The sequence below is a fragment of the Aquarana catesbeiana genome, linkage group LG08 (genome assembly GCF_042186555.1).
Source record: "Aquarana catesbeiana isolate 2022-GZ linkage group LG08, ASM4218655v1, whole genome shotgun sequence".
NCBI lineage: Eukaryota > Metazoa > Chordata > Amphibia > Anura > Ranidae > Aquarana > Aquarana catesbeiana.
Genome location: NC_133331.1, coordinates 14,830,438 through 14,847,804, shown reverse-complemented (window position 1 = coordinate 14,847,804; position 17,367 = coordinate 14,830,438).

Genomic DNA, 17,367 nt, shown 5'->3' with positions numbered 1-17,367 from the left:
ACTCTGGACAACTGTCGACAGACGTACACCCCCCTGTACACCTCTCTTCCTTTACCCTTCCTCCCATAACAAAAACTAAGGTTCCCTGATGGACTTATGGACTATACTAACTAGAACACACACAACTCCAATCTTCGCTTGGACAAGAAGCCTATCCCTTGTAACACATTCCTGATGTCAAATTTAAAGTACATGCATTACTTGAGACATTGAGGGACTCCATTACTCCAACCGGAAAAACGGCAAGACCACAGGCAAAGGTCTGGCCAAGAGCACCCCCACCCACTCACAGTTTGATCCTGATAGGGATGTTTGGGTGACTTGGTGGCGAGCTCAGTTTTTCTACAAACTCCTACAAAAGATCTCTCAACCTACACCTCAGCAATGCAGCCAAACTATGTATACCCATACACTGGAAGGATAGCTCTCCCCCCAGCATCTCAGAATGGTTCCAAAGGGTTGGAAGGATCACCGAAATGGAAGATCTAATCCAACAGGCGAGAGATACCCTGACGAAATGCCACAAAACATGGGCATGCTGGATTCATTTATAGAATCTGCAGAATACTGCAACCTATGAAACACAACACACAACACCATTGCCTGACCTGGGGGCAAGTCCACAGTATCAGACCAATGCTCCGGACAACTGTCGACAGACATATACCCCCCCCCTGTACACCTCTCTTCCTTTACCCTTCCTCCCATAACAAAAACTAAGGTTCCCTGATGGACTTATGGACTATACTAACTAGAACACACACAACTCCAATCTTCGCTTGGACAAGGAGCCTATCCCTTGTAACACATCCCTGATGTCGAATTTAAAGTACATGCATTACTTGAGACATTGAGGGATTCCATTACTCCAACTGGAAAACTGGCAAGACCACAGGCAAAGGTCTGGCCAGGAGTACCCCCACCCACTCACAGTTTGACCCCGATAGGGGTGTTTGGGTGCCTTGGTGGCGAGCCCAGTTTTTCTACAAACTCCTAGTGGAGTCCCTCAGTTGTCTCAACACTATTGCCTGTTATGCTCGAACAGAGTCAGGGATTTCTATGGCTATATGTATAATCTGGTTTACTTGGCTACTGCTATAGTTCTCTACAGGGGCGTTGCTAGGGGGTGGCTATTGGGGCTATAGCCCTGAATCTGGGGCCCATAGCCCCGAGTCTCTTGCCGCAGGGTCCCTCCCTAAAGAGTGGGTTGCGGCTGCTGCGGCAGGTGGGCTGGCTGCATGAGAGAGGCTGAGGAGAGGAAAGAAGTAAGCTCTTCATAGCCGGGCCTCCTCAATTTGGGAGCGAGGTGCGGCGAGCAGCAGAGAGATGACATAATCTCTCACTGTCCGCCACAAATTGGCGCTCTTCCGCCCTCACAGCACGGTCATCATGGAGCTCCACTTTGCAGCCAGACCCCCTTGCTTCAATGTCGGAGGTGCCGCGGGGAGCAGCGAGATGACATCATCTCTTACTGCCCGCCCCGCATCACTGCTCTCCTGCTCTCACTAAATGGACCAGTGCTGTCAGCCTGCCACCAATGCAGCATCAATGCACATTTGGTGGCACTGGCTGGCATGGCAAGTGACAATCTACATCAGTTGGCAAGTGACAACCCACATCTAGTGGCCGGTGACGTGGCAAGTGACAATCTGCAAATGGTGGCAAGAGATGTGGCAAGTGACAATCTGCAAATGGTGGCAGGAGACGTGGAAAGTGACAATCCACATCTGCTGCCAGGTGAAAGTGGCAAGTGACAATCCACCACTGGTGGCAGGCGACATAACAAGTGACAATCCACATCTAGAGGCAGGTGACGGTGGCAAGTAACACGCTGCATCTGGTGACAGGCAACGGTGGCAAGTGACATGCTGCATCTGGTGGCAGGAGATGTGGCAAGTGACACGCCCAGGGCTCCCACTGATTCTGCAGTATGAGTTGAACCACTTCATTATATATTAGAATGTAACAATAGAAATAATGCACTTCAATTATCCTGACACCATATCAACCATTATGCCATGATGATTGAAGCACCAACACCAGGCATCGCCGTGAAAAATTGCTTACCACTGGTCCCCCCCCCCCCCGCGGGCATGCAAAAAGGTTGGTGACCGCTGCTATGGGCTCTAGCCCCAGATCTTTTGCAGACCTAGCAACGCCCCTGGTTCTCTATATTCTGACTATACCTCATATGTAGCATAAACATTCAAATGCAAATTGTTATATATTCCTTTTATGTAGGATGTAAAACCTTAATAAAAACATTGAAACAAAAAAACAAAAAAAAAACTGCTGTAGTTGTCTTTCAGCTACAGCACGGTAATGAGGTGGTTAAGGAAAAGGGACAGTTTTTGGAGGACAGTGAGGTGGACATGTTGGACAGAGAGGTCATCTGGTTTGCAAAAGGTGTGAAAGAGGCTATCTGCATCAACCATCCCCGCACAGGGGTTAGGGCCCTCACCAACATCTGTCATTGGCATTAAAGGTTGTTTTAACATCTCTACCCCAGTGATATGACTCTCACCTTCAGCCATGTACATGGATGGATTAACAGCTGGTGCAAAATTCCTGCTACTGTGGGATACAAAATATCCTACTATGGGATACATCCACACCTCCCATCTATCAATATTTGCCTTGACACATTCTACAGTGATTGGATTATTGGGACTGTGTGGATATAAATGTTGGGAAATGTTCCTGACACTCATTACAACTCTGAAGTGACTTGAATAGTCTTTTCCTTAACAGAAGCAGTCCATTTGAATGTGACTAACTGCTATGAGCTCCATATAACTATGGATAGTTGGGACTGGAACTCAACATATGCTGAAAATCATATGTGTTAGAAAACCGTACACTTTCTATTGAAGCAAATTGGGCGTGATTGTCTGATGCCAACTCTGAAGGTTTAGGTTTTGAAAATATTTTGTTTAGCTTCTCAATAGTGGAAGGAATAGTGCCCCATCATTGGTGTTAGTGGGAGGAATAGCTCCTCATCGTTGTTGTCAGCAGGAGGAAGAGTGTCCAATCATTGGTGTCAGTGGCAGGAATAGCGTCCCATTGTTGATGTGAGTGGGAAGTTTAGTGCCCACTTGTTGGTGTCAGTGGGAGGAATAGTGCCCCATCATTGGTATCAGTGGGAGAAATAGTGCCCCATCATTGGTATCAGTGGGAGGAATAGTGTCCCATCATTGGTGTCAGTGGGAGGAATAGTGCCCCATCATTGGTGTCAGTGGGAGGAATAGTGCCCCATCATTGGTATCAGTGGGAGGAATAGTGCCCCATCATTGGTATCAGTGGGAGGAATAGTGCCCCATCATTGGTGTCAGTGGGAGGAATAGTGTCCCATCATTGGTACCAGTGGGAGGAATAGTGCCCCATCATTGGTATCAGTGGGAGGAATAGTGCCCCATCATTGGTATCAGTGGGAGGAATAGTGCCCCATCATTGGTGTCAGTGGGAGGAATAGTGCCCCATCATTGGTATCAGTGGGAGGAATAGTGCCCCATCATTGGTATGAGTGAGAGGAATAGTGCCCCATCATTGGTATCAGTGAGAGGAATAGTGCCCCATCATTGGTGTCAGTGCGGGGAATAGTGTCCCATCATTGGTGTCAATGGGAGGAATAGTGTCCCATCATTGGTATCAGTGGGAGGAATAGTGCCCCATCATTGGTGTCAGTGGGAGGAATAGTGCCCCATCATTGGTATCAGTGGGAGGAATAGTGCCCCATCATTGGTATCAGTGGGAGGAATAGTGCCCCATCATTGGTGTCAGTGGGAGGAATAGTGCCCCATCATTGGTGTCAATGGGAGGAATAGTGTCCCATCATTGGTATCAGTGGGAGGAATAGTGCCCCATCATTGGTGTCAGTGGGAGGAATAGTGCCCCATCATTGGTATCAGTGGGAGGAATAGTGCCCCATCATTGGTATCAGTGGGAGGAATAGTGCCCCATCATTGGTGTCAGTGGGAGGAATAGTGCCCCATCATTGGTGTCAGTGGGATGAATAGTGCCCCAAGGACTGGATAAAAGCAAGCAAAGGGCAACATCTGTCCCCCGGGCTGCAATTTATAGACCACTGAACCATAATGATCAGATTCATTTAACAGGTAACCTTAGTAGTTCTAAATAATGAAAATTCTTGAAGAGTTCAGAGAAATATGTAAAAGTGTTCAATTTCCAGCACAAAAAAAAAAAAGCAAAATAACACGACAGATTTCCAAAAAAAAAAAAAAAAATGTTCTCCTTTAAAAAGAAACTTTAAAGCCTGTATGAAATGGTCTGGAAGCCGCTGTTGTGACATTCTCTTTTGGCGTGAGGTTGTCCTTTGTAAAATGTAATGCGTACCCCCAGAGAACGCGGGTTTATGGCCTTCAAACAACTGCATATCCTATTTATAATCTGTCATAAACTCTGACATTTATGCTGCCAGAATGAGCAAATTATATTTAAACCATATTCCTCAAAGCATCCGTTAATGTACGGTGGGATAGAATCCGCTTCCTCCTTCGCTACTCTGAAACCAGCCAGCTCTCACAACCGGCCAAGCCGGCAGAACGGGGGGGGGGGGGGGGGGGGGGCCCTGTGCCAAGCGAGAGTAGTCTTCCGCCCTTAATGGTTAAAACATGAATTAAATGGAAACTGGACATCAACGCGGCTAATCGATGGCTGAACATCCTGATCTGTTTTATTATTATGATTTTTTTATGCTCGTGCGATAGAGAGATTTATTATTGTGGCGATGGAGGAAAGATCAATTATTCATGTTATAAATTAGAAAATGATTTACGACGGCAAGAAAATGATCATCAGTTGTAAGGTGAACATATTAATGGTGCAGCAGAGCGAAGAGGCGCAGATTTATAAACTGGGCCATGTGCGCCATCGCAACTCAACCGGCCAATCCCGGCTCTAAGAGGGAACAAAGCTTCTAACGGCCTCATCGGGGAAAGGTATCGGAGTTTTTACATTCTATTTTGGGGAAAATGTAATTTTTTTAAATTATTTTCTTTGTGTGGCTCTATGGATGGTATTTGCTATTCATTCGGCCGTATTGTCAGACAGAATGATTGGATACAAATGGGATTAAAGTCACATTTTTAAGAGTAGCTCCATCCAATAACAGCCAGAGGCAGTTTAACCACTTCAGTCCCGTACACGCCCACCCCCCAGCGAACTTTCATGTCCATTTCATGTTCGTGTATTCTATTGTAATTTTATGTAACCAACACAAAGTGGCACATAATTGTGAAGTGGAAGGAAAACGATAAATGGTTTTCAACATTTTTTTAAAAATACAGTATCTCACAAAAGTAAGTACACCCCTCACGTTTTTGTAAATCTTTTCTTCTATCTTTTCATGTGACAACACTGAAGAAATGACACTTGTCTACAATGTAAAGTAGTGAGTGTACAGCTTGTATAACAGTGTAAATTTGCTGTCCCCTCAAAATAACTCAACACACAGCCATTAATGTCTAAACCTCTGGCAACAAAAGTGAGTACACCCCTAAGAGAAAATGTCCAAATTGGGCCCAAAGTGTCGATATTTTGTGTGGCCACCATTATTTTCCAGCACTGCCTGGATGGAGGTCACCAGAGCTTTACAGGTTGCCACTGGAGTCCTCTTCCACTCCTCCATGACAACATCACGGAGCTGGTGGATATTAGAGACCTTGCGCTCCGCCACCTTCTATTTGAGGATGTCCCACAGATGCTCAATTGGATTTAGGTCTGGACTTTGACTGGGCCATTTTAACACATGAAGATGCTTTGATCTAAACCATTCCATTGTAGCTCTGGCTGTATGTTTCGGGTCGTTATCCTGCTGGAAGGTGAACCTCCGCCCCAATCTCAAGTCTTTTGCAGACTCTAATGGGTTTCCTTCTAAGATTGCCCTGTATTTGGCTCCGTCCATCTTCCCATCAACGCAGACCAGCTTCCCTGTCCATGCTGAAGAAAAGCATCCCCACAACATGATGCTGCCACCACCATGTTTCACGGTGGGGATGGTGTGTTCAGGGTGATGTGCAGTGTTAGTTTTCCACCACACATAGCGTTTTGCTTTTAGGCCAAAAAGTTACATTTTGGTCTCATCTGACCAGAGCACCTTCTTCCACATCTTTGCTGTGTCCCCCACATGGCTTTTTGCAAACTGCAAACAGGACTTCTTATGGTTGTCTTTCACCAATGTCTTTCTTCTTGTCACTCTTCCATAAAGGTCAGATTTGTGGAGAACACGACTAATAGTTGTCCTGTGGACAGATTCTCCCACCTGAGCTGTGGATCTCTGCAGCTCCTCCAGAGTTACCATGGACCTCTTGGCTGCTTCTCTGATGAATGTTCTCCTTGCCCGGCCGGTCAGTTTAGGTGGACGGCCATGTCTTGGTAGGTTTGCAGTTGTGCCATACTCTTTCCATTTTTGGATGATGGATTGAACAGAGCTCCGTGAGATGTTCAAAGCTTGGGATAATTTTTTTATACCCTAACCCTGCTTTATACTTCTCCACAACTTTATCCCTGAGCTGTCTGGTGTGTTCCTTGAAAAGGAAACTGGAAATAGGCGCCGCTTAAGTAACACTGTACTTGTTTAATAGACAAAGCATATTAAAAACTCACATTGAAGTATCTTTATAAAGGCACAGTGGAGTCCAGTGTGATCGTCCAATCTCTGTCTCTGCTGCCCGCGATAGTCTCGTCCTGTTGCGCTGTATGAGGCCGACGTCCTGTCCACCAGGGATCTTTCGGCTCTCAGGCTGGAACCAGAGCGAGGTCTGGAGCGCAGCTGACAGGTTACAGGAGGGGGCTGGAACGCAGCGTGTGGCGGGATGACGTCACAAACGTGATGCGACACGTTTCAGAGCATGCGCAATAGAAAGATGGATACAATGCGCGCTCCTTTCTCAAGCTTTCCTGTTTTCTTTTCACATGTTTGGAGTGTGCTTCAACTCCGCCTGCAAGGCTGCCGTGGTTATACAGACTGTCATCTCACATAGAGCTATATAGCTCAAAGGACTCCTGTATGGACTTAAGTTACATTATATATATTACAGTATGCGCCACCATTTCTTGTATATCTTTTTTGGCGTGTTCCTTGGCCTTCATGATGCTGTTTGTTCACTAAGGTTCTCTAACAAACCTCAAGGACTTCACAGAACAGCTGTATTTAGAGATTAAATTACACACAGGTGGACTCTATTTACTAATTAGGTGACTTCTGAAGGCAATTGTTTCCACTAGGTTTTAGTTAGGGGTATCAGAGTGAAGGGGACTGAATACAAATGCCCCGCCCCCCCCCCCCCCCCCCACACACACACACACTTTTCACATGTTTATTTGTAAAAAATGTTGAAAACCATTTATCATTTTCCTTCCACTTCACAATTATGAGCCACTTTGTGTTGGTCTATCACATAAAATCCCAAAAAAATAAATTTACTTCTTTGGTTGTAACAAAATGACAAGGGGTATGAATACTTTTTCAAGGTACTGTAAGTAACCATTTTTTCTGGATGAAAATTATTCATTCTGTGTATACTATTGTGATTAGCTAATCACAATAGTACATAATGAATGGCATTAATAGAAATACAATTGCCATGTGCAGGGGCGGACTGACAACTCATGGGGCCCCCGGGCAATAGGAGAAGATTATGGGGCCCCCGGGCAATAGGAGAAGATTATGGGGCCCCCGGGCAATAGGAGATTATGGGGCCCCCAGGCAATAGGAAATTATGGGGCCCCCAGGCAATAGATTATGGGGCCACACAGTACACACACACACACACACATACAGTATACACACACACAGACACACAATATACACACACAGAATACACATACACACACTGAAAAGGTACTGGAGAGGCAGGGCAGCTATAATCTTGGGATTTAAAAAAAAAAAAAAAAATATTTTTACATACTGTCCCTGGTTTTATTCAGGCTGGCAACCCTGATGGGGCCCCTTAGTGGCATGGAGCCCTCGGGCAGTGCCCAAGTGCCCGAATGGTCCGTCCGCCCCTGGCCATGTGATTTGCTGTGATTGGCTGTGGACACGGCCGGGTGACAGATTTCGTTGTAGCACGGCCCGCGGGACGCGAACCATGGAAGGATGTCATATGACAGAACGGGGAAATGCCTTGTTTCCGTCTCACGATCGCGGGTCCGCCGGCGAACATCGAGTTCAAAGAGACGTACAGGTACGCATATGTGTGTGCGGCGATCGGCAAGTGGTTAATTTTTTTTTTCTTTTGGTTTCTGTGTTTCTGTTATAAAACTTTGCAAATAAGTAATTGTTTTTATCCACTGATGGGCACTGATAGGTGGCACTGATGGGCACTGATGAGGCAGCACTGATGGGCACTAATAGGCTGCACTAATAGGCTGCACTGATGGGCATTGTTCAAGCTGCCCTGATGGGCACTGATGAGGCGACACTAATGGGCACTGATGGGCACTGATAGTGGCACTGATGAGCAGTGATAGGTGGCACTGATATGATGCACTGATGGGGCTGCACTGGTAATCAGTGTAAATATGTGCTGTCACAGGGTAGCCGGTTATCAGCTTTCCTTTCCTCACACAGTGACAGCGCTGAGGAAAGGAAATGCCAATGACCAGCATTTGTTTACATGGGATCAGCTATGATTGGATACCGCTTAGCACATGGTAAAGGGCCGCTGTGATTGGCCCTTTACCTTGATCTGTGCACAGCTGTGTCCAAAGGATACAGCAATCAAAAAGTGTGCCTGCTGCATGTCCCAAGGGAGCGCGGGGGGGGCGGGTCCCCAAGAGGACCTCAATAGACACCCTCCTAAAACTGGACAACCGCGCTGTGGCCATCTTCCCGCTATATCGCAGTCGGCAAGTGGTAAAGAGGAACTCCTCTTTTGGAACCCTCTCCTCTGGGGGATTCTGAAGAAATCCCTGTTTGTTTCTCTGTGTCCATGAGTGATTGTGAATGGGAGTGATTTTATAAATATCAATCATCTGCTGCACCTGCAGGGCTCCAATGAGGAAAGTGGCAGGGTCTGCATCCCTTTAGACGTGGTTTCCTTTTGGGGATATCTCACCAAAAATGGTTGCAGGGGATGCCCAAAATCTGACTTGTATCTTAGCGCAGACTTGTGGGACAATCAGTGAGCCGATCACACAAACAGGAAATTACATTTATGGGGGGGGGGGGGTTGTACTGTATACCATCAGTGTACAGAGCGCCTCCAGGTGGCCATATTGCATTTTACAGAAAAAATTTCAGAGGAAAGAGAATTTGTAATAACATTCAATTACAATATGACTTGCATAGCAATTGTATACGCTATATTATTATTATTATTATTTTGCTGTTTTTTCCCTGTGAAAGTGGAGTTACCCTTTACCTCTTTTCTGTAAAATAATTCCCCTATGAGGTCCCATATCAAGCAATGAATGTTATGGGATAAGTGCTCCACAGATCAGGGAAATGGTTGTAATTAAAATCATACAGCTGCCAGCCTTGTTCGGATCATTCTGCTACTAATCAGGGTTTTTGAATGTCACACATTTCATTGTTATTACAGTTAATGCCTTTATAATGTATAAATATCACCAACAGAAGACGGGTTCTGCGGGCGTTCCGCTGACTCCATTGCTTTTATAGAGATTAGTTCTGCGGAGGTCGAAGAATATTCCTGTCCTGATGTCCACTCAATGACATTTCATAAATATCAGAAGGTCTCGGTGGAGGGTATTCATAGAGCATAGCCCTCTAAAATAGGTCAACAATCGTGTCCATAGTGACAAAGAGTTTGTGCCGCGGCATTGCCATACGGCGACAAGAAATGGCTTCTCCAAAGCTGATTGGCCGCATGATTTAGGTTTATATTCAGATCGGGCAACTTAGTATTTCACAGGGAAATTGCCGGAATAACACCAGAGAATTCATAGAATTAGTGTGCACAATGCGGGGGTCGGACGATGTACCGGGTTCGACACCAATCTTTTTATATATTTCCTTTATTATTTTCTTGTACATGGATCACGCAAGTTATAGACTAAAATACACTCACCGGCCACTTTATTCGTGTAGCCATGCCCCCCGTAGGGGTTGCTGAATGCTGTGGTTCACCTGTCACCCTGCCCAACCCGGCATACATCTCTCATACACTCAGAGACATAGAACAGTCCATAAGCTTTGTTTTTTTTTGTTTTTATTAAGGGGATTGAATCTGGATGGGTATAGGGAAATTATGGGATGCCCAGGAACATTCAGTGCAACTTGCTTCCGACTTCTACACTTGCCAACAGTCCCGATTTTCCCAGGACATTCACGGTATTCAGACCTAAATCCCGGTCTTACCGTGTCCCGGGAAAAGTCACTGGAAATTGGCTTTGTCCCGATGTCCGTGATTAATCAAACGTCGCTGACGCTAGAGATCCGGGGTCGCCACCATTTTTGTGAAGAGCAGCTCTCCTTGAGGCCGAGGCGGGGAAGAAACAAGAGGCAGAGCCCGGGTTGTGGGCCAGGCCACGGGGCAGGAGGGTGGGTGGCAGCTCTATTTCTATTGGCAGTCGCTTTCATTGCCACCCGTGCTCTGCCTCTTGTGTGTTCCCTTCAAGCCTCCATGAGAGCTTCTCTTTGCAGAAATGGCGTCGGAGACAATATCACCAGTGCTGACCCCAGACCTCTAGCGGCGGCTCTGGCGATACAGCAGCAAGATGCATCTGGTGACAAGTAAGTTGCATCTCTGGTGACAAGTAGCAAGCTGCATCTTTCTTTCTCTCTCCCTCTCTTTCTCTCTCCATCCCTCTTTCATCTCAGACTCTAACCACACACCCTTTAAGCGACGCCCAATATTTTGTTTAAACCATGTCCATTTTTTGCAGCGATGCGTAAAGTGCGCCACATTTTAACTCCTCCCACTATGTCACGTCTACAATGAATGTCGCACCCCCTAATTCTAGCAAGATTCTGCCTACAGACAAAAAAGTGTCCCTATACATTTTTTGACAATGTTGGCAACTATGTATATACACTCAGTATATACACTCCAGTCTTCTCTCCAGCACAAACTTTTGTTTAAGACCTCTTATCCTTCACTCCTCCAGCACTTCACTTGCTGCATACCATTACTCCTCCAGCACTTCCCTTGCTGCAGACTGTTAGTCCACCAGCACTCTCCCTTGCTGCAGACCGTTACTCCTCCAGACTAGCTAGCACCGCATGGTTGGGCCTGACACTAATTCAGCCAGGCCTCAGGGAACTACCTATTGCGGGCAGGGACCTTGGGCCCCTGTGGTGTAGAAATAGTCCAGGTGCTAACTGTCCCCTATTCGGCTACTGTTCTGCCCACCGGGCCTTTATTCAGTACTTGTGTTTATGTGCTTAAATAACATGTTGGTTTTCTTGATGTGTACCAAGATAGTTATATGCAGAGCACGGGCGCCACCTACTCTTCCCTTTCTGGTATAGCTTTAGCTGTTTGTATTAGTTACATATTGTAATTTCTTAGAATGTGTTAATAAAGTTGTTAGGAACCAGAGCATTCTGGGAGATTTCTCTAGAGGTAGTGAGTCAGCCACCATTTTAATAAACCACAGCAAGGCAGTAAGGCCGTTTCTTCAATCTCTCGCCATCACCCCTCATCGAGCTTAAAAAGTTAGTTTTTGTTATTCCATTCTATGTTATATTACATTGTTTCTTTATTATATGCAATATGGTACTGATTGATATTTGTTTTATCAATTTGTAGTTTCACCTGGCTCGTTCTAATAAATTTAAGATCAAAGAAATATGGTATCTGAAGTGTATGGAGCCGTAAGGTTTAGCTCTCTGTTCTACAGACAGAACAGCTACCAATCCCCTCAGGCATACCTCCCCAGTCCTCCTGACTGTGTTTCACTCACCAGCCTTCCAGGCTGCAACCGGTTGTCCTCCCTGGAGTCTCTTAGCAGTGTTCTCTCCCGCTGTCCTCTCCTTGCTCTCTCATGTGCCTCTCCTCCAGGATTTCTTTTCTCCTCCTAGATGCACCTGAGCTCCAGCCCAGGGTCACCCCCCCCAGACTGGGGAGCTCCCCGTGGGCCCCCGACAGCCTCCACACTCTCTCAATCTAACTCTTCCACCCGACAACTCCTCCCCAGCTGGGCTGACCCTGGGTATTTAAGTTGGCCTGCCCCCTGCCAATCCAAGTTGGGGATTGTTCAAGGCTCCTTAGAATACCCCAGGCAGCTCCACCCCTCCTCTCCTCCTTTCTTTCTAGCACCTTCTAGAAAGAGGAGGGAGGTGACAGTGAAACTACCTGTGAGTCACCCAGCCCTGCCCTGAGCCACCCCCAGCCCAGAATGAAAACAAACAGGCTTAGCCACTAGGGATGAGCTTGATGTTCAGGTCGAACATAAGTTTGACTCGAACATCGGGTGTTCCCCCCATTCGACAAAGAACGAACATTATGGGGCATTTGCAGGAAATTTGAGTGCCCGCGTAACGCCCCATAATGCTCTGCGAGATCGCAGTGCATTGGTGTACGATGAATGGCCAAGGCATGCACCTGACCTGCATGCTTTGGCCAATCCCAGTGCCCTCTGCTAACAGAGCCATAATTGGCTAAAGGCAGGGTGCCTTTGGCCAAACATGGCTCAGGGGGACTAAGTCCATGCCCCACACTATATAAGGCTGCCTACAGGGCAGCCCTGTGTAGTGTTGTTGGCGTGGATGGAGAGATAGCGTGGTTTAGATTAAGCAGGCGGAGTCGGGGGACTGAGCAGCTATCAAACACCAGCCAATCATCGGGCTGTTTAAGAAAGGGGCGGAGCCACATAAATGTAGCGGCCTGCCCAGACCCCATCCCATTGGCTGATGGGGTTTGATAGCTGTTCGGTCCCGCCCACTCCCGACATCACCGCTGAGTTGTGACAGCTGATCTCTCTCCCTGCATACAGTTACATTAGCTAACAGTGTCACAGACCCAGGGGCTCTTACAAGCCTCACGATCTGCTCAATGTGAAACTCTTTCACAGGCAGCGTGGGCTACACATTCCTTGGATGCAGCCTTTCACAGCATCCCAGCGGGCAGATATCGGAAGACAGCACGGTGATTAGAGTGTGCAGCGGCGGCCGGTGGGTACTTCTGACAATTTTTCACTGCACGCTCCGGCTGGCTGCCGCCCCTCTTAAAGTACCGTCTGGGACAATGGTCCCACTGGGTCACATGTGGGTCTGGGTCTTCCTGCATGTCCGGTTCATCCCTGTTCCATGATATGGTCGGCTCTAGATACCTCCATTGCCCAATTACGAGGCCTTTGTTTACACCCCATGTTATTTACGCTTTCTATATGGAAAAAATGCTCCCACCAGTCCTCTCTTCTCCATGCCCACGTCTATTGAACATGCTTTTCAATCCCGATATCCCTGAGAGTCTATCCCATGTCTGAATGTATTCCTGGTCCCAGCCTGGAATTTTCCGGCTTTGAAACACAGTGCACCCGCTCACCCGTAAACTTCTATGTCTTGCAGAAATTCAACGAACACACCAAATTCCTAAACAACTTTTCTACTTTTATCTCCAATTCAAACATTATTTCCAAATCACAATCCCTGACCTTAGATAAGCCTACTCCATTTGAACTCTTATGTGCCCAAGGTCCGTACCAGACCCACCTTATCTCGGATATCTATACATTTCTCCACAATGCCCTTCCACTGACTAACACACATCATCTATACATGCAGAAATGGTCCCAGGTCATTCAACTACCTATTTCTCTCCAACAATGGCAGAGGATTTGGGAGGCTGTTTCAATGTGCGTGGAGCAGAGAGTGACGGCTTATAAGATATTGTTCTTCTGGTAAAGAACCCCTGAGATTCTACATAGATATGATCCTAAGGTTCCTCAGGTGTGCTGGAGGTACCTGGGTGACACTGGCTCACATTACCATATATTTTGGGAGTGTCCCACTCTCCAACCATTCTGGTCCTCCATTCCATCCCTTTTACAAAGCCTTCTTGAAATGACTCTGCCCTTGGACCCGATCCATTATATACTGGGCCTGCCTTTCCTTGGCATCTCCAAACACACCCAAAAATTAGCTGCCTTTTATCCTCTTGGCAGCCAAAAGGGCTGTTCCCTTAAGATGGTTATCTTCCTTCCCACCTACACTCTCACAAGTGTGGCAGGTGTTGGCGCAGATTCATAGAATGGAACACCTTACAGCGGTAGTTCACGACTCTCTTCCTCGGTTTTCCAAAATTTGGGATTTATGGGATCATTCTGAGCTTAATCCCATCACCATACCATTAAATCCCTATATGACCAGCCTCCCTCCATGTTACTTTGACAATTTTGCCTACTTTCCTACTTTCCATGGTGATTCCCTCTCCCCCCACCTCCTTTAGTCAAGCTTCCTCAGGGTACTTTAGTTTCTCACTTTGAGTACTGTTGGAACCTTATTGATAGTTGATCTGGAGAGTTATAATTTTTGTTTGTGTGATATTTTTTATGCTTGTTTGTTACGCCTGCTCTCTTGGTTCACCTTCCCCTCTTCCCCTCCCCCTCACGAACCTATTTGAAGCTTTATTTTGCTTCTACACGTTTTATCACATGTCCAATTTCCTATCTTATGTATATGACTTATTTCAATTTTGTTGCTTACGATTCTCACAGTCTGCTTTTTGTTTTTCCTTTCCTGTATTTCTTTGAAAAATATATAATATACATTTTTTTTTTTTTTTTAAAGTGAAGAATTATTTTGCTATGTTATCAGTTTTTACTTTATTTGTAAATCTCCCTCACAATGTCACCCAGTAAATGAGGCCAATCCTCCCAAATATATAAAAATATTTCGACTCTTTAAAATTTTAGAAATGTAACATTGTATTTAGCAAGAAAATGAGGTTAAAAGGAAGGTCCTTCTTCTAGCAGACGTGTACTCAGAATGGATTTTTCCTGTTCTCCATACACATCAAGGTCATTTCCTCGCCCAGAGAAGGTTAGAAGAAGTCGAAGTGTTCATAAAACGCTCATGTACAAACAAAATGTTTGTAGACGGCAATTTCTGATCTGTGCCTAACTGTATTCTGGGAGAATCTTGCAGGAAGATTGCTTCATTCTGTCATCTGGGGATGTCGGTATAAGGAAATGGAGTAAAAATGTTGAGTTCATACACAGCATATCGGGCAAGGAACAGAATGAACACGATGCTTGGAAAGGAACAGATTAACATCCAAGAGCCGGGTGTTCTAGAAATATCCCAAGGTCCTGAACACTTAAAGTGACATTACACCCTCAGATTTTGTTAAAGTGGAACTAAGCTCTCTCATTCAACATGAGCAATGTGTAATCCTTATGCTGCTGTCATTAGTAAATAGATAGAAAGGTACAGTAGATTTTATTTACTTGCTTTGGTTTGGCCAATATATGTCATATATGTCATACATCCTAGGAGTCTTCATGGGAGGAGAAGAGGAGGGGCTTTCTCTGCTAAGCACACCCTCCCACTGATGCCAATGATTGCTCCCAATGACGCCAATGATGAGGGCCCTATTACTTCCACTGACACCAATGATGGGGCTCTATTACTTCCACTGACCCAATGATGGGGCTCTATTCTTTCCACTGACCCCAATGATGGGGTGCTATTTCTCCCACTGACACCAGTGATGGGGCACTATTCCTCCCAATGACACCAATGGTGGGGAACTATTCCTTCTGCTGACACCAATGATGGGGTACTATTCCTCTCACTGATACCAATGACTGGGCACTATTCCTCCCACTAAGACCAATGATTGGGCACTATTCCTCCCACTGATACCAATAATGGAACACTATTCCTTCCACTGACATCAATGATTGGCCACTATTCCTCCCAATGACACCAATGATGGGACACTATTTCTTCCACTGACACCAATGATGGGGTACTATTCCTCCCATTGACACCAATTATGGGGCACTATTCCTTCCACTGATACCAATGATGGGGCACTATTCCTCCCAATGACACCAATGGTGGGGAACTATTCCTCCCACTGATACCAATGATGGGGCACTATTCCTCCCAATGACACCAATGGTGGGGAACTATTCCTCCCACGGATACCAATGATGGGGCACTATTCCTCCCAATGACACCAATGGTGGGGAACTATTCCTCCCACTGATACCAATGATTGGGCACTATTCCTCCTTCTGAGACCAATGATTGGGCACTATTCCTCCTTCTGAGACCAATGATTGGGCACTATTCATCCCACTGAGACCAATGATGGCACACTATTCCTTTAACCAACACCAATGATGAGGCACCATTCCTCCCACTGACACCAATGATTGGCCACTATTCCTCCCAATGACACCAATGATGGGACACTATTCCTCCCACTGATACTAGTAATGGGGTATTTTTCCTCCCACTGACACCAATGATTTTATATTGTTTCTCCCACTGACACCAATGATGGAACACTATTCTGTCCACTGTCACTAAGTGTCACTTTCAGTGTGTGTTCCCAACCCATCACTACTACCATCACTGCATTTTAACCTTTGGTGCACCAGTGGAAGGAACACCACACGAAAACATGCACCAGTGGAAGGAGCACCAGACCAAAGGATAAAAGAGAACAAATTAATTTATGGGTTTATACTTGTGATGGAACATCCAGCACCCAGCTTCGGTAAAGATATAGCTTCCTCCAGTCTGGAACCAGGAACCAGGTATGATAGCTGAATATTGCACCCAAGAACTAGACGACACTAGCGCAGGTGCAAACTGGAACTTTCTTTCGTAAAACTCAGATACATACTTTATACCCTCGTTTGTCTGCTAGATTGGATTCCTGGGATTGTATGACCTCAGATCGGATATTGACTATTTTGTGAACTCTGCCTGCCTTTTGACTTTGGATTTTGACCTCAACGATTCTGAACCTTGCCTGTCTGCCAACCGCAAGTACCTGTTTGCTTTACTCAGTTTGTGTATGCCCTAAATGGTAGTCAGACACTATAGCATTGTGTATAAGTCCTGGGGGCAACCGAGTACCGGTAAGTCTGCTTTCCTTATGGGAAAGGGGGCTGTTATAGGTGAAGAACACATAAGCCATAAAGATGATCCACCATGTAGGTTGAAACGCGTCAACTGACTGCATTTGTGTACTGTACACTGTGGTTTCCTGAATAAAAGCAAGATTTTAGAACAGAAACGGTTGTGCGGATCATCTATATGGACTGTTATGCCGCGTACACACGGTCGGACTTTTCGTCTACAAAAGTCCGACAGACGCCGACGGACTAAAGCTGGCTGGTAATCCGATCGTGTGTGGGCTTCTCCGGACTTTCAGCAGACTTTTTCAGCCTCAAATCCGACGGACTTTAGATTTGAAACAT